The sequence below is a fragment of the Lissotriton vulgaris genome, chromosome 9, assembly GCF_964263255.1.
Source record: "Lissotriton vulgaris chromosome 9, aLisVul1.2, whole genome shotgun sequence".
NCBI lineage: Eukaryota > Metazoa > Chordata > Amphibia > Caudata > Salamandridae > Lissotriton > Lissotriton vulgaris.
The window spans coordinates 888,820,589-888,847,775 of record NC_141697.1 but is presented as its reverse complement, the minus strand read 5'-3'; the positions used below and the strand labels follow the sequence as shown (position 1 = coordinate 888,847,775).

Genomic DNA, 27,187 nt, shown 5'->3' with positions numbered 1-27,187 from the left:
GGGTATGGAAACAATGGTATAAATACACATTTCAAATGAATCCTAATTGAATCAATTAGCACATTAAATATTTAAAAAGATTAGTCACACATATGTCGGCTACCGATCAAGCAATGCTCAGAACCCACAGCAGAACCATTAAACAATTATTTCGGAGCACAGCTATTAAATACACTGTAGAAAGAACAAAACAGACTTAAAAGGGCATTCTCGAGCTCTTATTATTCCAAAACCTTAGTTGATTGATTATTGTAAACATCCATACAAATGTGACAGAATGCCCATACCTATGGTTGAAGGGTCTAAAGCCATTAACAGTGATTCCTTTTTTGGCACTGCACTACATCACGAAGTTACTCACATTCTATAGTCTGATTTATTTTATTATTCATTAAGTGATGGCTGGGCAAAGTACTAAAGAAAGCCTACAAATTTGGCTAGGGCGGTTGATGGCGGAGCAGGGAAACTGGGATCGAGTCTCGGCAGGGACAGCTCAGCATTCTGTGATTCTGGGCAAATCACTTAATCTCAAAATGAATGTGTCACTCTGTAAGGTAACTGGTGCTCATGTAAAGCGCTCTGATACCTTCGGGTCTAGCTTGCACTATAGAAAACTCCCCACCCCCTTCAGAAAATGGAAAGCAAATATCCATGCTACTCAAACTTGCAGACTAAAATTGAAGTCCCCAAGCAGAAAAAGTATCATAATAATTGTACAATAACAAAAGTGGTTAATCGTTCATAAAATAGGCTGCTTTAGTGACAAAATAGGCGGCATTCCTATACTGGAAAGCATTAATTTAAAATGTATTTGTATTTATTTTGTTTTATTGACTGTTAAATAGTCTGTAGGCTTCTTGGTGCTATGGAAAATAATCTGTTATATGTATGCAGGCAGGTGGCGTGGGCATAGCAAGCATCCAACTTCCTTTCGACACTCGAGGTTGTCAGGTTGCTTATGTATTGGTTCATCCAATGAATTTCAGATAAATGGTATGAGCAGCGAAAGACCTGCAGATCAGTTCAAAATAACTGGTGACGGATATCCAGCCTAAGGCTAACATTGCTTGATGGACCTGGTTGCTCCAGTTCGACCAGAAAATGAGCTTCTGGACCAGATGGAGTAAAGTAAAAAGCATGTTAGGAGCCTAAATAGATTACATAAACATAACCTTTCCAGGTGGAGTCATAAGTATTTATGGTGGAAACTGTGTAGCTGGGTGAAGAGAATAGGGCCCAGATTTACGAAGCCCGTGCATTACCATTGCATCACGAAAGGTGGAGAAAGAGAATGGCGGGGCTTCAGTGAGATTTACTAAGCCACACAAAGCCACTTTATGTAGCTCTGCATGGCCTAGTAAATTTGGAGTACTGTAAGGCAGCGCAAGTTGCTGCTTTGCATTACTCTGCCCTGGAAAGGCGTTCCATGAATGGAACCTGGGTGTTCCCATGCATTCGCCTATGGATATTGGTGCATTCCCATATTTGCTAGGATTAGTATATCTGGGCATGCATCAAAATGCTACCCCTTCTCAGATAAGGCGTACCAAGGAAAAATATGTTTACTTCTCCTCCTTTTTTTCTCTATATTCTTTTGCTGCATTCCGAAGCACAGATAATGAAAGGAGGAAATCTCAGAGGATTGTTTTGTGCGGGAAGGTATCTCTTCCTGCACAAAAACAATCCTGACTGTAATGCAGGCACCTATGCACCATGGTACAAGGATGCTTGCTTTGGTGCTAGCTAGGCTGCAGTCAGTGTGCCAGGGCAGGAAGAGAGCAGGAATGCATCATATTATGGCATAGGATTGGTGATAAAGGCTATGGTTAGGGAAATAGACCACGTGAGGCACACAAGGAAAGGCAGAAAGGGTTGCAGAGTGATTGGTGAAAGAAAGAATGTGTGTATGAGAGAGAGAATGAAAAGAAAATGTACATAGTGGGAGGAGAATGTATATAAATATATGTCATTAACATAACATGGAAAGTTGAAAAGAATGAATGCATAACTGGAAACAAAATGGAATGGATGGAAGTGAAAAATTGAATAAGGGTCTTGATATGTAGAGTGGGGGTTGGAGTTCAAGACAAGGAGAAATAGTTGTGACTATGAAAGAGGAGAGAAGGATAATCCATTTATAACAATAAAACGTAAAAACAATGGTGTGCTTCAGATTAGAAGTTGGGGGAGTGGTGAGGATGCGGAGAGGGGAAAGACACTCGGGCATGTTTGAAGTAGAAAGCAATGCAATGGCTTCTCCCCATAGAAAAATAGAGAAAAAAAAGAACAACTGGAGAAGAAGGGGAGCAGGATGAAAAGAGGAAGAGAGATATGAAAGAAAAGCATGAGGTGAGTTGAAGAACAAAGAGGGTGTGGCAATCTTCCCTTTTGAAAAGGAAACTGTAAACAGCGGTCCAGCACTGAGAAACAGAGTGAAACCGCCCCTTCTACCACCCACTCACCTTGGGGACAGGTGATACGACACTACAATATTCCTGATATGAAACAATCTCCAGCTTTGCTGCAGAACCTTTGTGAGGAGTTCTGTTGGAGGCCCGTAGAACGTGGGAGCCCTTCTTCCTGGCAGAATGTCCTCAGTCCAGAAGTGTTCTGATTTTGGGGTGTCAGAGGTCCAATACTTATAGTCCTTTCTGCCTTTGAAGTAGGCAAACTTGAAAGGAAAGTCTTGGTAATGCACAAGACCCTACCTTTCCCTGATCTGACTCCAGATACACTCTTGTTGGGTAGAGACAACTTTGTGCAAGGAGAGGCACAGCCCTATTCAGGTGTCAGTGACAACTCCTCTCACCACACTAGCTCAGGAAGGGCCATCAGCCTGGTGCTGGCTCATCAGGATAAAGAGGGCACACCTCAGCTCCCTTTGTGTGACTCTGTAGAGTGAATGCACAAGAGCCCAACTGTCAGCCAATCCAGATGTGTATTCTACAGACAGGCAGAGGCACAGAATGGTTAAGCAAAGAAATGCCCACTGCCTAAATGCGCATTTTTAAACACACAATTTAAAATCCGACTTCACCAAAAGATGTATTTTAACTTGGGAGTTCAGAGACACCAAACTCCAAATCTCTATCTGGTCCCAACGGGAAATTACACTTAAAAGATTTTACAAGGCAATGTAAATGTAAATTGATACTTGTATAGCTCACTACTCACCCGCAAGGGTCTCAAGGCGCTTGTACAAATACCGCTGTGGAACCCATCCTGGCTTTCCCTGTGAGGGGTTCACTCCTGGGCACCCCCAAGGTGGAGGCCAGGCATCCTTAGCGTTGTGGGGGCCGTTGTGGAGATTAAGCAAGCTATTGCCCAGAGTTGCAGAGTGGGACTCCATGATTGGAACAGGCACCAAGGCAAGAATTATCAGGTCGGTGGAATTTTGAGCCCAAGACCCGCCAAGGTGGGGAATTGAACCCTGGTCCTGGGCTAGACCTCTGCATCAGGGTCTGCCGCTCTAGCCATTACGCCACACTTCTCCACCATGTTACCATAAGGGAGAGATAGTCCTTGATATAGTGAAGAACAAAATGAGCAGTATTTCACTATCGGAATATGTAAAACACACAAGCACATGCCCTACCTTTTAAATACACTACACCCTGCCCATGGGGCTGCCATAGGCCTACCTTAGGAGTGCCTTACATGTACTAAGAAGGAAGGTTTGGGCCTGGTAAGGGGGTGCACTTGCCAGGTCGAAATGGCAGTTTAAACTGCACTCACAGACAGTGCAGTGGCAAGTCTGAGACATGTTTGCCAGGCTACTTATCTCGGTGACTCAATCAGTGCTGCAGGCCCACCAGTAGCATTTGATTTACAGGCCCTGGGCACTCCTGGTTCACTGTACTAGGAACTTACAGGTACATAAAATATGCCAATCATGGATAAATCAATTACCGTCATGTTTTAAACAGAAAGCACTTGTTCTTTAGCATTGATCAGTAGTGGTAAAGTGCCAAGAGTTCCTAACACCAGCAAAAACGAACTTCAGCACAGGATCAAAAACAGGAGGTCAGAAGCAAAAAGACAGGGGAAACCACGCCAAGAGCTGTGAGGTCTAACATATACATTTACTGCTTCTAATCCAGACAAATGTAGAACACCTTTTCTCTATCAGATCAGGGTGAACAAGATTCTAGATAGACACAGGAGAAAAATGGCAACTAGGAAAGGCAAGAAAGTGGTCAGGAACTAAGCAAAAGTGTTGGCTTGGCAGTGGAAAAAAGATCGAATGCATATAGAATGTACTTAAATTGTGTTAAAGGTTTGTTGTTTCTGTTGGAAAAAAGAAGTGTTTGAATTCCCTGTGGCTCCTGTTAATAGCATGGAAGCAAATGATCAGCATGCTCACTTTGTCGCAAGGGGAAATATGCTAGACCTTGGCAGACAAATCTTAGGGAAAGGTTTGTGGACACAGTATGCAATTATAGTATTGAAAATACAGAGCAATGTTTCCTCAACCCCTAGCTGTTTTTCCATTTTTTTGTTTAGTCTTTTTTCTCTCCACTTCACTAGGTTAGACAAGGCATAACTCTCTTTGAAGACAGAAACTGGTAGCAATCCAAGGGCTACTTCGGGAGAAAAACTGAAACTGCAGATTACCATATGATTCATACCCCTATGCAGGCGCTGCTAGTAGAGGTAAGAGTGGTGGGGCGGGTGAGGATTGACAGACGACGGGATAGTGAAAATAAAATAAATAAAACCACTTACCTTCCGCTTGCCGCATTGTCTAAGCGGCGATGTGTTGAACGCCAGGTAAGTGGTTTTATTTATTTATTTATTTTATTTTCCCCATCCCGTTGCCTGCCAACTTGCCCCCGCCTCGCCCCACTGCCCTACCGCTCTTACCTGTACCGGCCACACCAGGCCCTATGTATTGCACCTGGATCTATTCCTGATACTTAGGGTTAGTCTCACGAAGGAGTTGGCGAATAAAGGTGTATCCTACGTGTACATTCACAGCTGCTTATGCGCATCTCTGGAGACAGTGTTTAAATGTGCAGCCCAGTTGAGGCACACCCTCGTGGTCTGATACATCCAAGAAGGAATTCTGCTTGGTGGCATGCTGCTCCTGCCGACCTCCTCCTGTTGGCCTCTGGCATGTGTCCAGGTTTGGTTTACACAAATGTCTTGATGGAAACCAGAAAGACAAATTATGGAGCAGGCCATGTAATTTCATCAAAGAGAATTAAATTATAGGTTACAGCTATTTGCTAGCAATAATCAGCAGTACTATTTTGGTATTTCAGAAAACTTTGTGCACAGTCATATTGAACTTCACCAAATTTGCACAGAGAAATGGATCAGAAAACCCCCTCTTTAGATGAATTGTGAATATAGTTAAAGAGATGTAGGAAAGGTTTTGGAGTGGCATATGGGTCCTGCAACACAGTCCGGGTTTGGTGCTTAAATGGCAGACATTTCATCAGGTGCCACGGCACAACTATGAATACAAGTAACAAACAGAAATATCATCAGATGTACTCATGGACAGGGTATAGTTCATCACATAAGTTGTGCCAGAAGCGAACCCATAATTTTAACATTGATGTGCTTTTTAAATATTCCTTTTCGTTGCTTCACACTCACTCTTAAAAGAGCCAGAGATGGCTGTGCACATAACATGCAAAAAGTTGGCCAACAGTTTACAAATGTTAGAACCGACCCCAGCGTAGAATTAATCTGTGAATCAATAATTCCTGTTTTGGGGCCCTATCTATAGAAAATCTAAGTCAGAAGAAATACCTGCTCATGTCATATTCCTTACTGCACAAAAACAATCCTACCCGTAAAGCAGGCCCCCTGGCACAATGGTGCAAAGGTGCCAGCGTTCGCTCTAGGCTGTCTGAAGTGCACCAGCAATTTGAGTGTCTCATTATTGTGAAGGACTGGGTTCTTTAAGACCCAGCGGTGCCAGGGGACAACACCTGAAACCTTCGTGGGTAACCTGCTCCGGCGTACGAATGACAGAGACACGGGACACTTCCTTCGGCGTCAAAGATTCAAGGTTTATTTGCTGCAGGGAAACACAGAAATCACGGAAGTACAACGAGTGTAGTTCGGGGAGACTGCTTCAAATTGGTTCTGTGGGTCGCTCCTTTTATACACGATTCTCCCATAGGTTTGCATAGCAGACAAAGGTTTACAACCCGGTTCCCACAATCATCCCCCAGAGGGGTCGCTTTGGTCACTTTGATACTCATAAGGTCCGGAACATAAGTGCGGAAACATTTGGCGGTTCCCAACTGTAAAAACCCATCTTCCCACCATTAGTACATTCCAATCAGCAGTAAAACAGATCGAAAAAAGGAACAAGGACAGGTGCAGAGGAAGATGGAAACAGTGGGGAGATTGGAAAAGGGTGTAAAAGGGGAGGTATCGGGAAACACGAGCTACAGGCATCAAAGGGACGTGCCTAATGAGATGCACGGCTGAGACAATAAACCGGCACGGCGAGATGAGCCTCAAGCGGGGCCATCTGCCTTACAGTATCATCCCCCTCATCATAAAGACACTCACAAAGGACATGTGTCTTCCGCAAATATCTTGGGAGTCCCAGGGTCGCGAAGCGGACAACGTCCGTTCGCTGGCTACTTGAGGGCAAGAGACAAAATGGATGCCGCATCTAAGATGGAACCCGTGGGTACAGATGAAAAACCCACGTAACAAACGAACGGTTTAAGTTAGCACAGCGAAACTGCGCACACTTACCAAACTCGTCATTTGCGGTTCGTAGATACCAGACTCGACCATATTCGCGCGAGTCGAAAACACCACTTACAATTGTCACGGAACCTCAGACGCTCCTTTTGCCCTCATGTAGGCAAGCATTAGTCGGAATCATACTCGATATTCATCAGACCATCTAGATGTTGCTGTAGCATAGCTCTGTCCAACCGAGTTCCATTGGTAACAGGCGGCTGTCTCATACACGTTGTAGCACAGAGGCCACATAAGGCAGGACCACACTGCACACAAAGGCAACACGTGAACAGGAACGCCACAACAACTCCGATGATCATCAGAATCTTCCAACCCCAAGTCGACACCAGGCCCCAAAACCACCCAAGTAGCGTCCAATCCCCTACATCCACGTGTATGGATTCAGAGATTTTATGCAACTTCGAGATGGCTTGATAGACAGTCGGAGCGTTATCAGGAATGAAAATACAGCAGCTCGAATGGATCACCTTACATACCCCACCTCGATCTGCTAAGATCACGTCTAAAACCATACGGTTTTGTAACGTCATAAGTCTATCCGCCTGAAGTTCTGTGGTGATATTGCCAAGGGCACTGGCAGTAATATTAGCTGTCGATTCTACCACTCGAGTCAACTGTCTCAGGTTCCTACTATTAACCATAGGTCCCCAAAACGGGAGGAAACCCTTGAAAAAGTCTCCTGCCTCTTGACCGGCAGTATCCGCTTCGCTAATTACGCCTCTCACAACTCTAGTCTTGTGATAATCTGCATCTACAGTGAACGTCGGAGGCAACAAGTTTGCGATAAAACATGAGCCCATAAAGTCAGAGGGCAACCATGCATACGCACGATCATGACAGACAAAGTAGGTACCCTCGGCAGCCAGAAACACAGGGGACGAGATCATCGGCAGCATGTAATTTTCAGTGCAAGCACTCTCTCCAAGTCGGGCTTTCGATCTTCGGCCACGACCCATGAGACAAAAATTACCAATGTGGGGTCCGACCCATATCGGAGGCGAGCTTTTAAGCTGTTTATCACTCGTGAGCGCACTGTACTCGACCTTACTCAGGACCCTATAGGCTTGTACCTCTTCCACTGGAATGAGCGACGGCTCATAGATATCTCTATCTAAGTCTTCTATCGCTATGGACAAAGGCTTATAGTACGAGCCAGGGCCAAGGTAGGGAGAACGTGGCTCTCGATTGGGGTGAGAATCTAATGCGCTTCGAAACATTGTTTGAAATGCTCGAGCAGACCCTTGGGAACTATACGGTAACACCAGATATGGAATTCCCTTATCCGTGGTGTGTGGCATCAACCCACACACCCAACAATTAGTAGTGTTAACCACTAACTGATGCTGATGAAGGAGCTGAATAAAGGAATTGTTGCGGAATTCTGCACGTCTAGCCTGTTCGTGTTCGGGTAAGAAGTGATAAGAATGGGGAGATGCAACAGTGGTAGGTTTAGGATTAGGGGTAGGAGTAGGCATGGCGGGAGATAAGAAACAAGACATCATGTAATACACCCCACCCGCCAATAATGCAGAAACAGTCAAAAGCAATACGAATATTTGGAACATAAAACATTTGGTACGACTAAGTTGTTGCAACTTGAACCTTTGCGCCTGAGCTTCTTCCAAGTCCATCAGCTTCGAAAATGCCATCCCCTACGACCGTCCGCAACGTTTCTTGACGCACTTCGTTCTGTGTAGCAGTAGTCAATCCCCAGGATTTCCCAGGAACCGACGGTCCTTAACCTAGCGTCAAGACCTACTAACCAGAAGGAAGTACACGCGCGGCCCTACGGCCTTTATTCACAATTATGTGTATGCAAAGTGTCTCTCAGCTGTGGAAGCAAAAATATGAGGAACAAAACTCAATGTATACATACAAGAATAATTACAATGATACGAGTGTTCAAACTGATCGTGGAAAACAGGATAATGCAATTGGCAAGGGACAAAACAGGATCTTTTATTAGTCTTTAGTGCTGGATCGCAAAAAGTATCGGGTTTTCCCAGGACGTGTCTGCTCGTCAAACAAAGGATCCATTGAAGAGACAGCGTTCTGTTGATCAGTTGAATGTTCTGGTCTTGAGTCTTTTGATGACAAATGTTCAACAGTGTCTTTCTGCTGCACTGAGGATTCTCCGACAGGTTGTGCGTCGCTGAAAGGTACAAACGCCGGCAATCCTTCGGTTTCAGTTGATGCAATGCCTCTCCTCACCCACGAGTCTGCCGGCAATGGAATAGGGACTTTTTTGGTATGGGTGGCATGCACCCAGTTTTTCCGACCCTCTAGACGAACAGCAGTTCTCGTGGCAAGGAGGACCTGGAAGGGTCCAGTGAATCTGGGCTCCAAATTCTTCTTGCGCGAAAAATTGCGCGTCACCACCCAGTCTCCGGGCTGGAGCTGGTGGCCTGGACCCTCCGTCTGCGTCGGCAATGCTTCGTAAACCTGTTGGTGAATTAACCTCAGTTTAGCAGTCAAGTCATGAAGATAATCGATCAACATTGGATACTCAAGATCACAGAACATACCCGGTCTAGGGACCCCCCAAACATTTGCAGGACGACCGAACACTATTTCATAGGGGCTGAGCCCTACTCGGGAGTGTACGGTTGCCCTGGTTGACAGTAGTGCTAAGGGTAAAGCGTCAGGCCACGAGAGACCAGTTGTAGCCTGAATCTTCGCTAGCTTTAGTTTAAGGGTGCCGTTATACCCTTCAACCAAACCAGCTGACTGGGGATGATTGGCGCTATGGAATTTTTGATTAATTCCAAGGCCCTTACACACACTCTTCATCACACTCCCCACAAACTCACTTCCGTTATCCGACCATACAATCCGAGGCATTCCATACCGAGGAAAGTATTCCTTCAGTAGGATTTTCGCAGTTGACAAAGCAGTGTTGTCCTTAAGAGGGTAGGCTTCGATCCATCGGGAGAACGCGCAAACCACAACTAAAACGTATTTCAGGTTATTGCATCGCTCCATATGGATGAAGTCTAATTGGATCACCTCAAAGGGACATGAAGGGGGAGCAAAACTACCAGGAGGAGTTGGGGTTCCCTTACCAGGATTGCACAACATACATACCATACAATTCTTAACCAATCGTTCAGCACATTTCGTGATACTATCATTTTTCCACACAGGAGACAGCAGCTTACAGATACCTTTCACGCTAATATGTGCTAACCCATGCGCCATTGTCACAACAGCTAGCACATATGCATCCGGTAACATCCATCTTTTATGTTCCGACAAATCAACCCAACAACCATTCGCATCCAACTTTCCCGTACTTTCTTTCCACTTCGTCTTTTCAGTCTCGGTGGCCTCATTCTGAATTGCTTTCACACTCTTGATAGTGTCCTCACACATACTCGATTCCGTAGGCCACCTAACCGAACTCGTCACATACATTCGAGTGCTAAGGTTCCGGGCAGTCTCCTTAGCAGTCTCATCCGCAAACGCATTACCACGACCGACATCATCCGTCACCTTACGATGCGCACTACATTTAACAATCGCCACCTGCCTAGGCAACGTAAGTGCATCCAGAAGATCATTCACAAGCTGACCATGCTGAATCTTCGTACCATGCGATGTCAGAAAACCTCTCTCTCTCCACAACCGTCCAAAGCTATGGGCGACACCAAAAGCGTATTGGCTGTCGGTAAACACATTCACACGTTTCCCTTTCGCTAACACACACGCTCTGGTGAGAGCGACCAGTTCTGCAGCTTGGGCAGAATTCTGGTTTAATCGTGCAGTCTCAACAACAGTATTCAACGTTACAACAGCATATGCAGTAGTCACATCGCCATTCGGTAATTTAAAACATGAACCATCCACATACAGCGTTCCATCTGGGTCTTCCAAAGGAGTGTTTTTAAGGTCCACTCGACCTTTTGTTTCCTCTTCTGTCCTCAAATAACAGTCGTGTTCTGTTATTTCATCTGACTCTGAGCTAATTGGTAACAAAGTCGCCGGATTCAGAACCTTGCAACGTTTTATCTGAATGTGGCTTGCCAGCAGCGTCAGCTCGTACCCAGACAATCTCGCACTCGTCAAGTGCTGGGTTTTCGTACGATTTAAAAGAGTGTCGACTGCATGCGGAACCATCACCGTAAGCATATTATCCATGACCAATCCTGCTGATTGTCGGATGGACACCGCAGCTGCCGCTGTTGCTCTCAAACAACTCGGCAATGCTCTAGCTACCGGGTCCAAGGTCGAGGAAAAATATGCACATGGACGTTGCTTACCACCAAAAGGTTGCGTTAAGACACTCAACGCACAACCTTCCCTCTCGTGAACATATAATGTAAACGGCTTACTGTAGTCAGGAGTACCTAACACAGGAGCCGAACACAATGAATCACGTAGCTCAGAAAAACTTTTCTGACATTCTTCCGTCCATGGTAAAGGAGTTGAAACATCCTTGCACGTGAGAGCTACCAATGGTTTCGCTAGCAATGAAAAATTTGGAATCCATTGCCTGCAGTACGACGTGATACCTAGAAAGGCACGCACATCTCTTTGGGTTGTTGGCACAGCCATTCGCGCAATTGCTGCAATTCTCTCTGGGGTCAACCGCCTTCCCTCCTTTGACAATAAGTGACCTAGATAGGTTACTTCTTGACAACAATATTGGAGTTTAGAAGGTGACACCTTGTGATTTAATTCGCAGAGATGTTGCAGCAGCGATACCGTAGCAATTTTGCAAATGTCCTGAGTATCTGCAGCTACCAATAAGTCGTCGACATATTGGATTAAGGCCGCACCGGCCGGCAATGAAAACGCATCCAGTTGACCCTTCAAGGCTTGACTGTAAATCGATGGACTCTCACAGTAGCCCTGAGGAGCGCGTTTGAACCGGAAGCTGCGTCCACCAAGAGAGAAACCGAAGAGGTCTCTGCTCTCTTCTGCAATGGGAATGCTGAAGAACGCATTCTTCAAGTCAATCACCGAAAACGAAGATGCAGAAGCTGGAATCAGAGTCAGTAGTGCCGTGATGTCAGGCACAACGGGGAACTGAGGAATCACAATTTTATTCACCTCCCGTAAATCGATAACAAAACGATAAACAGGTGGTTTTGAAGGATCAGTACGTTTAAGAATGGGCAGTACAGGGCTGTTGCACACGTTTCCCCGCGTTTCCTCAATAACGTCTTTCTCGATCAAATCATAGATGATCGCTAACAATGCTCGTTCACCATCAAGAGAGATACGATACTGGGGAATACGTGGCAACCGCACATTAGATTTCAACTGAACAACATAAGGGGAGATGTCAAGCAGGCCCACGTCATTGGGACCCGTTGCCCACAAAGATGCAGGAAGAGAACTCAATTCCGGTGGAAGCTTATCGAGAGACAAGTACATAGGAGAGACAACCCTCTCTCCCAACGTAAGCTTTACACCCGCAGGGGAACAATACAGAGTTGCATACAAACGCTTAAGCAAATCCAGACCCAAAAGATTTTCACCACAACCCGTGGTCAAAATCAACGGAGCTTGCAGCTCACGAGGCCCAATTGTAAGGGGCAGAGGGCGCGAAACTGGATTGCTAACGGGGGCGCCAGAGAATCCAACGGAAACATTTGTTAAGCCAGACAAAGGTGCGCCAGGGAGTTTCGAATGCTTTATGGAACTTTTCGCTGCACCAGTGTCCAACAGAAAAGGCTCAACGACGCCCGATGTAGCAACTGCGACGTAAGGCCCTCTCTGATCGACCGGAACTGATACCACTCCCTCTCCTTGTCTATGGCTGTCCTAGTAATTATTGTCGTCAGTTCCCTGATCGACGTAATAATCGTCTACATTGTACTGGGCAGATCGTCCTTGCGATGATCCACGTTGATCAAAACAATTATCGGAATTTGATGAGTTATCTGAACGGTCATTCTGAGCACCACGACCCCTACCGCGTGATGTCTGCTGTGAACCACCACGACCTCCTCTAGATGAATTACCGCTATTACGATCGTTTAGAACAGGACAATTGAATTTGATATGACCCTCCTGTCTACAATAGGCACATTGGTTGTACCCTAACGAAGATCTTTGGGAAGAGGAGTCATTACGAGATTGTGATCGGTTCGATTGCGGCTGCGATCTATTTTGTTGCGAAGCATTCTGATTCGAACGTGGGGGATAGGCCTGCTGTAACAACACTTTACTTTTAAGTTCTTTCGTCTTTTTATCAGCACGGTCGTTCTCTTCTTTCTCTCTATTCTCATAATACTGTGCCGTAGCCAATATTTGAGCCGAGGTAGAAACGGCCCACGCACTTTCTGAATTTTTCAATTTATTGCTCAAATCGGGCAATAAGTTTGAAACAAATTTGTCCACAAACAACCGTTGACCACCCTCAGTGCTCATATCCTGGCCACTATGGTCGATGAATGCCTCCTCGAACCTCGTAAAGAAGTCGGAGACACTCTCGTCCTTCTTCTGTCTACAAGCTGACAATTTGTCCCAATTCACCTTCATAGCTGGCATCAGAGTTTTCATTAGCGTAATTATTCTTTGAGGAAGAGCAGCAATCAACTGCTCGGGTTTAGCACCACCAATTTGTCGACCATCCGCCGCTACAATGGCAGCCCAATCACCACCTAATTCGTTTGCGTGATTTTCCTGACGAATCTTAGCCCATACCGGTTGCGGTACAACATTGCCAAACAGCATGTCAATATCAGCAAGATTCATTACCGTAGCATCTACGAGCTGCGATAATTCTTTATAATACCCTGCAGGATTTTTGCGAGGGTCAGGCAAAGATTGCTTCACCTGTAACACTTCAGAGCGTTTCCATGGGAGGTGTATCCACACTCTCAGAAAGAACGGCAAGATCGGAGGTTGAGCTGCAGGATTACCTGGCATCCACACTGGTGGAACTTCTCGCATAGGAAACTGACCAGACTCATCTGGCTGCCTTTCAACATCTTCAACAAACAAGGCTTGAGGTATAGGAGTGGGACGGAAAGATAGCAACCGTTCAACAGCACGTCGAACATTGGTATCCACTATCAGTCCAGTCGAGAACTGAAGCTGTAGGTCAGACAAAGCGGTCAGCACCTCGTCAGGTGCATCGACCGATATCTGATCACGAAGAACCTTACACATTTCTTCGAACACGAATCTTTGAGTTGGTATATTGAATTGACAAAACGTATCGAGTACGACACGTGGTGGATTTCTAAGAGGATGTGTCATCCAACCCATCGCCATATTATATAACGAAGCGCGTTCCCTGTTACCAGCAAGCTGACTACGTCTTTGAGGACCATCTGAATCAGCGGACCCAAGGACAGGTCCGAGAGAATGAAAGAAGCTAGCTGCAAGAGGAGAAGTACGACTACGAGTAGAGGGAGAAGTATAGGACACAGGACTAACAAGCGAAGGAGTAGAGACAGAAGCAACAGCAGGAGTTAACAGAGCAGGAGCAGTAGCGGGAGCAGGAGTATGTGGAAGCGGAGGAGCAGTAGGGATAGCAACAGGCAAAGGAGCAGGAACAGTCGGAAGAACGGGTGCAGGTTGAGGAACAGGCGGAGGAAGAATAGGTGGAAGAATAGGTACAGGGGGAACCGCAGGAGCTGCGGTACCCTGTACATACGGAGGTGGCGACTTCATAAGATAGGACATTAAAGGATCCTCAACTGCTTCTTCCTTCTTTTCCGACTCCGTAGGCAAAGCAGGATAGCATTTATCTATAGTCATGCGCTGTAGTCTATCAAACACTTCCTTTTCCTTAACCTCCTTATCACGCTGAAATTGCTCTGCTTTCTTTACAATGGTAGCAACACCATCTCTCTGATTTCGTTTAGTCTGTCTGATTTCTTTCTATCGGGCTTCTTTACGCCACAACCGAAAGGCATCAAACATGGCCGGCCGTGACTTTTTCTCGAACAATTTAGCCTCTAGGTTATCTAAGATCGGGGTCTCAAAGCTACCGTGAGGTGGCCAACTAAGGACACCGTCCTTCTTAGTATAGCGAATCCAATAATCATTAAAAGTAATCGGGCCTAGCCCATGTTTACTGTACAGTTCATAAGTCGGAGTTCCAACCGGAGGTATCGGACACGAGTCCTCCAGTCGGGAATCCGCACCACAACGTCTGAAACAACTAAACAAAGTACTACGACCAGGCATCTTGCACACTAGCCGAGTTTCACAAACTTCAAGGGTTACGGGATTTACCACATCCCAGCAAAAAGCAAAAACCCTCGGTTTTTGGCGGCTGCAGTCGTCAAACAACACAACAAAGTACCAAGAACTACAAATGCAATGGAACCATGCAACCACTAAGCAACCACAACCAAGAACTCTGGGAGCGACCCACAAATACTTAACTCAAAGATTGATGGCGTCACCAGGAAGGCCCGTCAATCGTCTCGCTCTACCAAGGTCTACGCCAGGCGCCAAAACAGGTCTACAGTCAGGGCAGCAGTCCGTCGCAGCCGTCAGGAGGCGGGAATCTTCGCGGGAAAAGTCTTCGGGCCACTTGTTTCGACAACAGGATCGATGAAGCGGAGTGCACCTTCCCTCGGAGATTTCACACGAAGTTCCTCACGATCGTCGGGCTTGGACCGGTACCACTGATGCAGCCCCACGTTGGGCGCCAACTGAAGGACTGGGTTCTTTAAGACCCAGCGGTGCCAGGGGACAACACCTGAAACCTTCGTGGGTAACCTGCTCCGGCGTACGAATGACAGAGACACGGGACACTTCCTTCGGCGTCAAAGATTCAAGGTTTATTTGCTGCAGGGAAACACAGAAATCACGGAAGTACAACGAGTGTAGTTCGGGGAGACTGCTTCAAATTGGTTCTGTGGGTCGCTCCTTTTATACACGATTCTCCCATAGGTTTGCATAGCAGACAAAGGTTTACAACCCGGTTCCCACAATCATCCCCCAGAGGGGTCGCTTTGGTCACTTTAATAATAATAATAATAATAAAGGATTTTATAAAGCGCCTGGTGACGCCATCTCGGCGTGTCCCCGCGCTGTGGAGAGAGAAGCAGGAGAAAGTGAGCGACCTAAAGGGTGAAAAGGTGAGTTTTTAAAAGTCTCCTAAATAAGGTCTCTGTCTCAGCCAATCTAATATGCAGAGGAAGAAGGTTCCAATTCTTGGCCGCCAGTGCACGAAAGGAGCGCCCTCCCATTCTGGCTTTGTTTATCCGGGGGGCACACAGAAGCCCGGTACCCTTGGAGCGCAATTCTCTGTTGGGCATATAGGGGATTGCGAGATCCTTCAGATATTCAGGGGCTACCTGAGAGGTAATCCTGTAGCATATAAGGAGCGCTTTAAACAAGATCCTCTTTTTTATAGGGAGCCAGTGAAGAGCCACTAGTGTAGGCTTGGAGGCCGCTCTTCTGGGAAGCCTGAGGACCAGACGGGCCGCCGTGTTCTGGAGAACCTGAAGTTTTTTAATGTTCTTCTCAGTGGTTCCTAAGAGTAGAACATTACCGTAATCAATACGGGAGGTGACTAAAGCTTGGGTCATCGTGCGTCTGGCCTCTAAAGGAAGGAGGTCCAGGGTGCGATTTAAGGTCTTCAATACAACAAAGCACTTTCCTGCTAGCTTCTGGACGTGGCTGTCATAGGAGAGTCTGGGATCAACCCATACACCCAGGTTCTTTGCTTCCTTGCATGGAGAAGGCATAGGACCTAGACAAGAAGGCCACCAGTCCAGGGTCCAACTGACCGAGTTACCCCCAATCACAAGCACCTCTGTTTTCGAACCATTGAGCTTGAGGCAGTGTTGGTTCATCCAGCCTGCAAGCTCCTGCATGCACGTTTTGAAATTAGCAGCAGCCAAGGTGGGTGTCTGGGATAGGGAGATGAGGAGTTGGGTATCGTCGGCATAAGATACTAATTTTATGCCGTACGATTGAACCACCTCCGCCAGCGGGGCCATATAAAGGTTAAACAGGGTGGGGCTCAGGGCAGAGCCCTGAGGCACCCCCTGTTCTAGGGCAATGCTGTCTGAGAGGGAATTGCCTCTCTGAACCTGGAAGCTTCGGTCTATTAGGAAGGATTTAAGCCATCCCAATGCCGCCTTTGTGACCCCAGCCTGGTTTAGACACTGTAGCAGGATGGAATGAGCTACAGTGTCAAACGCAGCACTGAGGTCCAGCATTATGAGCGCCATCATATGACCCTCATCAGCTCCTGCCCGAAGCGTTTCAGTAGCTCTCAGGAGGGCTGTCTCGGTGGAGTAATTGGTCCGAAAACCGGACTGGGAGCTATGCAAGGATTTATTAGCTTCAAAGTGAGCCATAAGTTGTTTGTTTGCAATTTTTTCGGTCACTTTAGCAAGATAAGGTAATAGAGAGATTGGTCTCAGATTTTCCAAGGTGTCCTGACTTACATTAGGCTTCTTTTTGATAGGTAATACAATTGCCTTCTTCCAATCAGTCGGTAAATGCGCAGAGGAGAAGGATAATTGAATGATATGCCTAAAGTAGGGTTCTAGTACCTGTAAGCTCTCTCTGAGTACTTTCGGGGGAGCAGGGTCCCGAGGGGAACCCGATTTGACGCTCTTGCAGATGTTTATAAGCATATCGGGAGTGGGAACCGAGAAGTATTGGAGACAAGACTCAGTGGAATTAGCAACAGCACTTTCTGTAAAATCACGGCCGGATAGCAGCTTATCAGAGAAACTGGTATAGATGTTGGTGATTTTGTCTGAAAAGTAGCGAGCAATCTTATTGCAAGTTTCCACTGAGTTGTCGCAAGGCGCATTATCATTAGTGAGCACAGAAATTTCTTTAAAAATTTTAAAAAGCTCTTTAGAGGAGTTCTCTGCCTCCCCAATGCGCGTCTTGTAATGCATGGCTTTAGAAATACGGACTTTTTTATAGTATTCCTTTTGCGCTTGTTTATATTGAAGTTTAATAACTGGGCAAAAGTTAATACGCCAATCGCGTTCTAATTTTTTGCACGCAGATTTGCTTGCTTGTAGTTCTGCAGTGTACCAGGGAGTGGATTTTCTGGGGTTAATGAGATTTTTAAGGTTGCGAGTAGGAGCGGTTTTATCTAGGGCCCTTCAAATTCTGTCCTGCAACTGACTGTAGGCTATTTCACAGTCAGTGCTTTCAAGAGAGTCTCCTATTCCAATCAATTTATTGAACGTGTCCTGAGAGAAATTTCTCCATTTCCGGCGCTGGTACCGGAGATCCGTGTCATTTTTTTTCGGATCGGGCTCAGATCTCTGCAGGTAGAAAGGAACAATGGAGTGATCTGACCAGGGTACCGGAATAGGAGAAAGAGCGTGTACTCTGGAAACGTTTCCAAAGATGGGGTCAAGAAGGTGACCTAGTCTGTGAGTGGGATCAAAATTTATGAGATCTAGCTGCAGAGACTGAAGAGCAGACCTAATGTCCTTTGCTCCGGAATCGAGGGGGTCATCAAAATGAGCGTTCATGTCGCCTAGCACCAGGAAATTGTTCTTCCTAATAGCAAGGTGAGCAGTGTTTTCTAGAAGGCTGGATGTAAAATCATACAGTCTTCCGGGAGGTCTGTACACAAGAATGCCAGAGAAGGAAAACTGAGGGTTTACTATGATGGTAAAAAATCCAGCTTCACAGTGATCTATGATCAGAGGCGATAGGGAGCATTGCAAGGGAGTTTTAGTGGCAATAGCAATTCCACCTCCCCTGCCATCCTTCCTATCAAGTCTGGATAAGGAGTAGCCAGAAGGCATGGCTTCAATGATGTCCGGGTCGGAAAGTTCCCCAAGCCAAGTCTCCGTGAAAAACATCACATCAAAGCCATCATCCTCCAATAGTTGATGAATTTGTATACCGTGTTTGCCCAGAGAGCGGCAGTTAATCAAACCCGCCTTAGTCCGTATTAAAGAGCCTGTCCTGATGGGTGGCTTGTTAGGCGTGAAAGAGCATGAAGGGCAGCAGTGCAAAAGCAGCGCCTCCATGGTGTGAAAACAGGATAGGGTGACTCCAGGACGGAGATCTAATAGCGCCTGTCTGTCATACCGTATACTGTGGGGTGTAGAATGGCCAGGAGTCGTCGCCCCGCGCCCCGTCCGGCCGCGGACGGGCGCAGACGGGCTGGACTTTGGCTCGACTTCGGCGCGCTTCCGGCGCGCCCGCTGCACGCGTCCGCTGCGCGGCCGCGGACCTCTGCACATTTATGGAGGGGGTAGGGGCGACTAGAGCGCGGATGTTGCAGCCCTGAGCCCGGAAGTGATTGGGCTCCTCCTCCACCCTCCGCAACAAACGTCCAAGATGGGCGCGGCGGACCGGGGCGGGAGTAGGCGGTCAACAGTACCCCAACAGATGCTGTTAGCCAATAGGTAAGGCACAGAAAGAGAATTTTTCCCAACAGTACACTGAACAAGTTAAAATTAGCAGAACGCGCTAAGTTTTAAAAACGCTACTAATACAGCGCTAACAGTGCACGCTGTGTACACAAGCGTCAGCGGATAGAGTAAGCCACTGCCACCGGCTTTCTCCTCTCCACAGCGCGAGTGTTTACAAGCAGGGAATTTATAGAATTAACATACAGCGCGACTAGAGCGCGGATGTTGCAGCCCTGAGCCCGGAAGTGATTGGGCTCCTCCTCCACCCTCCGCAACAAACGTCCAAGATGGGCGCGGCGGACCGGGGCGGGAGTAGGCGGTCAACAGTACCCCAACAGATGCTGTTAGCCAATAGGTAAGGCACAGAAAGAGAATTTTTCCCAACAGTACACTGAACAAGTTAAAATTAGCAGAACGCGCTAAGTTTTAAAAACGCTACTAATACAGCGCTAACAGTGCATGCTGTGTACACAAGCGTCAGCGGATAGAGTAAGCCACTGCCACCGGCTTTCTCCTCTCCACAGCGCGAGTGTTTACAAGCAGGGAATTTATAGAATTAACATACAGCGCGACTAGAGCGCGGATGTTGCAGCCCTGAGCCCGGAAGTGATTGGGCTCCTCCTCCACCCTCCGCAACAAACGTCCAAGATGGGCGCGGCGGACCGGGGCGGGAGTAGGCGGTCAACAGTACCCCAACAGATGCTGTTAGCCAATAGGTAAGGCACAGAAAGAGAATTTTTCCCAACAGTACACTGAACAAGTTAAAATTAGCAGAACGCGCTAAGTTTTAAAAACGCTACTAATACAGCGCTAACAGTGCATGCTGTGTACACAAGCGTCAGCGGATAGAGTAAGCCACTGCCACCGGCTTTCTCCTCTCCACAGCGCGAGTGTTTACAAGCAGGGAATTTATAGAATTAACATACAGCGCGACTAGAGCGCGGATGTTGCAGCCCTGAGCCCGGAAGTGATTGGGCTCCTCCTCCACCCTCCGCAACAAACGTCCAAGATGGGCGCGGCGGACCGGGGCGGGAGTAGGCGGTCAACAGTACCCCAACAGATGCTGTTAGCCAATAGGTAAGGCACAGAAAGAGAATTTTTCCCAACAGTACACTGAACAAGTTAAAATTAGCAGAACGCGCTAAGTTTTAAAAACGCTACTAATACAGCGCTAACAGTGCATGCTGTGTACACAAGCGTCAGCGGATAGAGTAAGCCACTGCCACCGGCTTTCTCCTCTCCACAGCGCGAGTGTTTACAAGCAGGGAATTTATAGAATTAACATACAGCGCGACTAGAGCGCGGATGTTGCAGCCCTGAGCCCGGAAGTGATTGGGCTCCTCCTCCACCCTCCGCAACAAACGTCCAAGATGGGCGCGGCGGACCGGGGCGGGAGTAGGCGGTCAACAGTACCCCAACAGATGCTGTTAGCCAATAGGTAAGGCACAGAAAGAGAATTTTTCCCAACAGTACACTGAACAAGTTAAAATTAGCAGAACGCGCTAAGTTTTAAAAACGCTACTAATACAGCGCTAACAGTGCATGCTGTGTACACAAGCGTCAGCGGATAGAGTAAGCCACTGCCACCGGCTTTCTCCTCTCCACAGCGCGAGTGTTTACAAGCAGGGAATTTATAGAATTAACATACAGCGCGACTAGAGCGCGGATGTTGCAGCCCTGAGCCCGGAAGTGATTGGGCTCCTCCTCCACCCTCCGCAACAAACGTCCAAGATGGGCGCGGCGGACCGGGGCGGGAGTAGGCGGTCAACAGTCCCCCAACAGATGCTGTTAGCCAATAGGTAAGGCACAGAAAGAGAATTTTTCCCAACAGTACACTGAACAAGTTAAAATTAGCAGAACGCGCTAAGTTTTAAAAACGCTACTAATACAGCGCTAACAGTGCATGCTGTGTACACAAGCGTCAGCGGATAGAGTAAGCCACTGCCACCGGCTTTATGATACTCATAAGGTCCGGAACATAAGTGCGGAAACATTTGGCGGTTCCCAACTGTAAAAACCCATCTTCCCACCATTAGTACATTCCAATCAGCAGTAAAACAGATCGAAAAAAGGAACAAGGACAGGTGCAGAGGAAGATGGAATCAGTGGGGAGATTGGAAAAGGGTGTAAAAGGGGAGGTATCGGGAAACACGAGCTACAGGCATCAAAGGGACGTGCCTAATGAGATGCACGGCTGAGACAATAAACCGGCACGGCGAGATGAGCCTCGAGCGGGGCCATCTGCCTTACAGTATCATCCCCCTCATCATAAAGACACTCACAAAGGACATGTGTCTTCCGCAAATATCTTGGGAGTCCCAGGGTCGCGAAGCGGACAACGTCCGTTCGCTGGCTACTTGAGGGCAAGAGACAAAATGGATGCCGCATCTAAGATGGAACCCGTGGGTACAGATGAAAAACCCACGTAACAAACGAACGGTTTAAGTTAGCACAGCGAAACTGCGCACACTTACCAAACTCGTCATTTGCGGTTCGTAGATACCAGACTCGACCATATTCGTGCGAGTCGAAAACACCACTTACAATTGTCACGGAACCTCAATTGCTCTCTCCCTTCCAAGCAGTTCAGTGCTGCAAATTGCCCTGCTTTGTAACACTGCGTGAAAGGTTAGTAAATCTGTCCCATATTTTTCTCCTCGTTATTGTGACATTAAACCGAAAGATGAATACCTGGGGCCAGATTTACTAACCAGTTGCCTTGCTGAAGAGTGTTGAAGGAAAGGGAGAGAGCATATTTGCTTTCTCCCAGCACTGGCACACTTCAAGCAGTATAGCTCCAATTCAGGTATCCTTGCACGGGTGCCCTCAATACGGGCAGGATTGTTTTGTGCAAGAAGGAATACTTTCCTGCACAAAATCAATCCTTAGAGGCATTTTTCTCTTTCTGTAGCTCACATGGAAAGAGGAAGTTAACTAAGATATTAAAATTAAGATATTTCTCCTCGTTAAGCCTCTCTTGGGTAGGCGCCGCACCATTTTGACACAAACCTAGGTTCGCTGCCTTGAGTAAATCTGGGTTTGAATCAAAATAAATGGATGAATACATGGGAACTCTGCAGCTCCACCCACATAACGCCTTCGAAACGCAGTGTAACGTCATACGTGTCTTTGTACATGCCGACTAGCATTTGGCATCTTGACTGTACCAAAAAAGTGGGGCGACCACGAAGTAAAATGTTAGAATATCTGGATTTAGCCCGGGTTGGTTTTTCATCATGGGAAATGCACCTTAAAACGGTTAGGTAGTTTTCATAGTCAGAATTAGATATCGTTCTTTTTTCTTTTTACAGTAAATATAAAATTGAATGCTTTTAAAGTATATTATGGTAAATATCCAGGGGGCAGATTTACAATTACTGGCGTATCCCTGCAAATTAGCAGGGATGCGCCAGTAATTGTGCGTCGCAGCTCCGCCACCCATGATTTGCCGCATTTAGGATGCGGCGCACCATGGGGCAAAAATGGCACAGATGCATCACGCATCTGTGGTGTAAAGGCGGCGCGTTGCTGGAGTTGCGTCGCAAGCGCGACGCAGCTCCAGCAATGCCCAGGGGGGCCTATTCTTCCAATGCTGCCTCAAGCCTTACGCCTGCTTCAAGCAGACGCAGGGTTTGACGCAGCATTGGCCTAAAAGTGACTGAGTGAAATCTTGTAGATTTCACTCAGCCACTTTTAGGAGGCGTTCCTGCGCAGGAACGCCCCGAAGCCCCCCCCCCCCCCCCCCCTCCCCTGCGCTGGAATGCCTCCTTATGGCGCAGGGATTTACAACATGACTCATCTCCCAGATTCGTCACGTTGTAAATACCCTGCACCATGGCACATCTTTTGCGCCGCAGCTGCGTCACAAAGTGAAGCATCGGCAGCGTAAAAGAGGCGCAAGGGGCTTGTAAATCTGCCCCCCAGTGTTTGCTGAATTGACAACACAAAGCGCTATTTTTTCTGTATCTCTTAAATACATGTCTTGCCATTCACATGTGCTTTTAGTCTTTTTGGGAAATCCTGATATGAAATTCTTTTTTTTTTTTTAAGTTTGATTTATTGAAGAAAAAAAAATAGAGGAAGGGGAAGGGAGGGGGAGAGGGAAGGAAGAGTTCCAATAAATAGATATACAAAATAAGCAATACATTAATGAATTCCATGTAGGGTATGCACAACAAGCATGAAGAATTATGAACAATAGTACTTAAATTTAGATAAAAGGCAAAATTAATATGATGAAACTTAATAATTACAGTAATCAAAGAACAAGAAAATCATGGGGGTTTACGGACTTCAACTGTGTTAGGATCAGGGGAGGGATGTATAGGAGCAGAGGAGGAAAGGCATGTTACTAAAGGAAGCCAGGTCAAGTCTCGTTTAATAGCTAGGGATATAGGTGTAACATAATTGGTATCCAAACGATGATGAAAACAAACCGCATTCTACCAAGATTGGTAGGAAATAGTTGCAGCCTGTTTCCAGTTCGAAGTGATGGTGTGAAAAGCTACAGCTATGAAGAGGTCAAGTAAAAGATAATGACTGGGGGAAAGAGGAAGTTCTGGTGAGAGAGAGCCTAGAAAAATTTGCGTAGGGGAAAAGGGAACTTGAAATTGAAAGATTTTCTGTATTTGCTTCCAAACTAGTTGCCAGAACTGGGAAGTAGGAGGGCATTCAAACAACATATGTTTGAGGTCTGCAGCGGAACAGGGACATGACCAACAAGTAGAAGGGGTATCTGGTAATAAACGGGATAGAACTAGTGGAGTGAATAGGGTTCTGTTATAAATAAAATATAAAGTTTGGGTGGTATTCGCAGCTCTAGAGGTTTTATGAAGTTTAGTCCAAATTTTATCTCAAAGAAGTACAGGACAGGTCTGAGAGAGATCAGATTCCCAAGCGTTTTCAATGCGCGATTTAGGTCTACCATCAACAAAGCGGAATGAATTATACAAAGCAGATGCAGAAGGAGAAGCTTCCAGTAAAATAGAAGTGGATTTATGATCTAGAGGAACATCATTGGAAGATGACAAGGAGCGAAGATAGGAGATCAAGACAGGTAAAAGGGTAGCGTGTTGTGCCCGGGCAGAAGCAGGTAATGAGTAAAGGGATTGGAGCTCCTGAAAGGAGAGAGGTGTACCTTGAGATATTAATTGGGAAATCCAACATATTCCACGAGAATACCAAGATTTCCAAAAGAAAGTGTGGTTATGAATTTTGAGGAGTGAGTTGTTCCAAATCGGTTCTGATATGAAATTCTAATATGTATTGCACAACCTTGTACTCTGAAAGTAAGACAAATTAAATTACTGAGTTGTTCTGGTATATTAATGGACTCCACTTTCTGTGCTTCCTTCTGTCAGCTGGGTACCACCAAGCCACATGTTTGCGGTCTTCAATCTAGCCACTAGAATCAAATGATAAATTCTGTCAGGACCAAAGGTAAGAATTATGTTTCATTTCCTTTATTCTTACTGACAGCAACTTGATCTGAACATTATCCAAAACATTTCCTTACCCACACCTCCTGAATAGTGAAACCACAAACACAAACCATATTTTAACGATTGAGCCCTCCACCAATATCTGAATCCATCTGAAAATAAAATATTTCTTTGTTGCAGACACCAGTTTAATACCATTCAGTGTATTCCCTTCTCTGTTGTGGGGATCTTTGGTCATTCTGATTTCTCCGACTGTTTACATTTGTCTGATTATATTTAAGATGTACTTGGAGGGGTATTTGCCTTAATTTATTCTTCCTACTGCTCTTGCAGTGCTTGATTGGGTAAGTCGAGTGCGGCCAGGCGTGGTCTCATGCATTGACAGGGGTCACTCATAGTCAGCGGGGATGCCTGGGTTCATCAGCTAAGATGGATGGAGTGATGACTTGTTGGTGCCGGGTAGGCTCCCTCTCAGTGGATGTGTGCCAGAGTGCCCTGGGAGAGGCAGGGTGCAGGAGTGCAAAAGTGATGTCTGTTGGCACTGTAGTGTCTGCTCCCTCAGGCTGTGTACAGCCACAGAGCAGAAGAGGGCTGAAGCTGTTTCCACTGATTGCCATCAGCGCATTTGGGAGGACAGCAGAAGGAGGTATTGGCTCCACGCAATGAGGGTCAGTCTGGGACTGAAAATAGACCCGAGCACCAAAATAAAAGTGGTCCCCATTCGTTAATGAGATAGCTAAAAAAAAGCCCAATATTCACAAATTGGGATAGTTTTGAACTCGCAAAGACAAGCAGTGTAAGTATCTTCCAGAGTATGGGAGAATGCATGAATGTGAGATTGTTAAAGGCAATGCTTTTTAATATCAGGGACATTAATTCTAAAAACGGGCCCAGCAGACCATACAACAGGCCTGCAGTAAAAAAACAGGCTCACACACTGGCCCGTCAGACCAGCCCGTTGAGCACTGACTGATTGCCCCATAGGCCTATCTGACCATGCATGTAGAGGCAGCAGCGGTCCGTGCAGGTAACAGATGGGGCGATAGGGCCCGTATGGGGGGGAGGGGCATCCGAGGAACGATGCAGCGGGAAAATTAATTATTTATTTAATTTTCCCTCTGCATTGTCCCTCGAAATCCCACCCGGCCCCACCCCTGTTACCTGCATGACTGTGGCTATCGTAGTGACTATAAAGGAATATAGCATGTTACAACGCATGCTTATACATCGTGTACTATTACAACATGGTTCTTACAACGACTGCATTGTTAGAATGCAATACCTGTATATGGCAAGTCATTGCAACGACTTGCTGTAGGGGGCGCGCTGGACTTAGGAATAGTATTATTTAGTATTTCTACTCCAGTTTGCGCAACAGCAGGGAAGGTGTTGGATTTTACATCCAATACCTTTGTGCCCCCTACAGCAAGTCATTGTAATGGCTTGGGATGTAAAGGTATTGCGTACTAACAAGGCAGTCGTAGTCACAAACGTGTTGTAATAGCATTGCGTTGTTTTAACAGCGTTGTAAACGTGGTTTCCCCTAGAATGATACACCTCCTTGCTATCGAGCACTGGCTCATTCATCTCCTGGTTGCACACAGATGTTTTTGTTTAGTAATACATGCCTTAATGACAGTCACATTTTATCCTTATTGTCTGAAAAACAACAAACATGAATTAACGATTGTGTGAGTTTAGCAGTGATGACACATTAATTGTGGAGGAGAAACAGTCTTCTCAATGAAGGAGAATCGAGAAAGGTTATTTCTGTATCTGTGGGAATTGCGGGTGGCAAAAGCCATTACAGCAGCACATAACCTTGCCAATAAACATCTACAAAAGTGGCTGCTTCTTGGGGGAGGATGGGGGGCATATCAACACCCAACTCTGGGATAGGAGTTAAAATAATCCCATACATGAGTGATCCTAAATCCGATCTTAGGTGAAACAGATGGTGGAATCACCCATATCCACAAACCCGAGCTGAGACACATCTCAAAATCTATGCAGGCCATTTATGAAGAGAGCTGACTCCAGCTAGTCACCCTTGCGCAAAACGTGTAATAGATATGGATATGATGGGGGTGTAGGCCACTGACTGGAGGCCCGCAATGAAGGAAGAGGAATTCTGTTCAGACAGAGAGAGCGCAGGAGAGCAGGCTTCGGAATAACGTGGAGGAGCTAGGCCCAACCAATAGAGTGATCCATCAACCCAGAATAAGATTTTGATACATGGCATGAAGGGGAAGAGGAAGATGGCACTACACCTGTTGAGATGGTGGAAAGACCAGAAGATACCGATGGAAAGGAGGAACTAATGTCGGATCATGATGAACTCACTTGTTTGTGAAACCATTAGATTAGAGGTGAGGAACTGCCTTTGGGCCGAGTGACTTCACTTCGAAACACTGAAGGTCCATCTTGGCCACAGTTAATCCCAAAATGGGAGACCTAGGTGTTGAGATACTCGCCTCGTGCTACAATGGGGCAATCTTTTAAGGAGCTGGGCAAGTTTGTACTGGACAAAGACAAATTTGTGCTGCAAAAGATTATTCTTAGCAATATATTTGACATGGCCAGTTGGGACAGAGAACACTCATCTGCCTGTAACTATCCACATTGTCCTCAAGGATTTAAAGACTGGAAATGTACTGGAGGAATCAATGAAGCTATAATACATTTTCT

At 46.3% G+C, this 27,187-nt stretch overlaps 1 protein-coding gene across 1 annotated transcript in view; it reads left to right on the top strand.

Moving 5' to 3' along the window:
* The window catches only part of LOC147692440 (sodium/calcium exchanger 2-like), a 1,124,793-nt gene that overhangs the window by 92,610 nt on the left and 1,004,996 nt on the right, over window positions 1-27,187 (top strand). Inside the window, exon 2 of the mRNA XM_086938642.1 lies at window positions 24,419-24,497. The gene's annotated coding sequence lies outside the window, so the exon portion shown is untranslated. The remainder of the gene's footprint in view (window positions 1-24,418; window positions 24,498-27,187) is intronic.